The sequence below is a fragment of the Nannospalax galili genome, unplaced genomic scaffold (genome assembly GCF_000622305.1).
Source record: "Nannospalax galili isolate Female #2095 unplaced genomic scaffold, S.galili_v1.0 scaffold4172, whole genome shotgun sequence".
NCBI lineage: Eukaryota > Metazoa > Chordata > Mammalia > Rodentia > Spalacidae > Nannospalax > Nannospalax galili.
The window spans coordinates 22,613-24,510 of record NW_008331835.1 but is presented as its reverse complement, the minus strand read 5'-3'; positions in this window follow the sequence as shown (position 1 = coordinate 24,510).

The following is a 1,898-nucleotide window of genomic DNA, read 5'->3' as shown; positions in this document are numbered from 1 at the left end:
TCCCCCCTTGTCTTGTAACTGGGGAACCCAATCATGGGTTCTGGCCCACCAGCTCACAGGTATCTGGGGGGCTCGTGCTAAGGGGCATATGGGGATTCATGTTACTTGCAGGAAAGGTGCCATCAGCCGATAAGCAGTTCAATGTCAACAATAGACAGGTTAGTAGGAAGGGTCTTGACGGATGCAGAGCTTGAATGGATTCGAAGGGTGTAGGGATGCCTTCCAGATGTCTCCCTTGTAATCCTCTGACTGCAAATGGGTCGGCAGGTTTTGCGTGGGAGTAGTGCACCCAAGCTACGACGCACTTTGAGTGTGGTGGGAGTCGTCAAGAGGGTCACAAAGGGGCCCTTCCATCTTGGCTCGAGATTTTTCCGTTGGTGTCTGCAGATGAAGACCCAGTCACCCGGTTTAAACCTGTGGGGTTGCAGGGGGATGGCAGCTTCATATATGGCTCTGAGTTGCAGCCAGACCCATTGGTGGGTTAGCTGCAACCGTTGGAGTGAGTCCAGTAGGTCCTGGTCTCCCAAGGTCGATACTAGGTCAGCTTGGAGGCTAGGTATCATAGGAGGTGGGTTTCCATTCATGATTATTGTAGTTGGGAAACCATACCTGGGCAGGATCTCTTCGATTAGCTTCTTGGCTACCACGTGAGCAGTCTCATGCTTGGTTGGGTAGGTCTCAGTCCATCCAGAGAAGGTGTCTATGAATGCTAGTAAATATTTATATCCAAATTTTCCCTGTTTGATCTCAGTGAAATCAGTCTCCCAATACGTACCCAGTTGTGTCCCTCTGCTCCTGGATCCTGGGTTAGCATGGGACGGAGCTGAGTTGGTTAATTGGCAGGCATGACAATGTCTAACAATTTTTTCAATGGCTTGATTTCCTTCCTGAATTTTAACTTTGGCCCTTCTTAGTAAGTCTTGCATCCTTCGGGTGCCCATGTGTGATGCTTGATGTATTTTCTTGAGCAATCTTACACCTAAATTCTGAGGTAAGATAACTTTTCCATCCATTGTCCTGCACCAGCCCTCTAGGCATTGAGTCATAGGGAGAGTGTATATCCAGGCTAAGTCCTCAGGGCTATAGTGGGGAGTTTTAGGCAGTTCCCTTGATCCAGGATCAACAAGAATGGGCAGGGTCATGGAGGTCAGGGCTATTTCTTTAGCTGTCCTGTCAGCCAGATTATTTCCCTTCTGGGTGGGGTTGTTTGCTTTTTGGTGACCCGGGCAGTGGGTTATGGCTAGTTTAGTTGGGCCCCAGAGGGCTTGCAGGAGGTCTAAAATCTCTTGCTTATTTTTAATAGTCTTTCCCTCTGCAGTAAGGAGGCCCCTCTCTTGATAGCTGGCCCCATGAATATGGGCAGTGGCAAATGCATATCTGCTGTGTAGATGTTGAGTCTCTTTCCTTTACCCATCTTTAGGGCTTTGGTAAGCGTGATCAGTTCAGCTTTTTGGGCCGATGTACCTATTGGCAGTAGCTTGGCCCAAATGACTCTCGAGGTGGCTGTGACCACTCCCCCAGCATGCCTTTTACCATTTCTGATGAAGCTGCTTCCATCTGTGTACCAGGTTTCTTCGGCGTCAGGCAAGGGAACATCCTTCAGGTCAGGTCGGATGCAATGCACCTGTGCCAGAATTTCAGTACAGTCGTGGAGTGGGTGCCCGAGATCAGGATCTGGCAACAGCATGGCTGGATTCAGGGCCGTTGGTACCTGGAAGGTGATCCTGGGCGGATTTAGGAGCAGAGCCTGATAATGAGCTAATCGGGCATTGCTCAACCATGGATGGGGGGGTTCTTGAGCACCCCCTCAAGGACATGAGGGGTTGCCACAAGGAGGTCCTGTCCCAGGGTTAACTTGTTAGCATCCTTAACCAGCAGGGCCACTGCTGCTATAATTC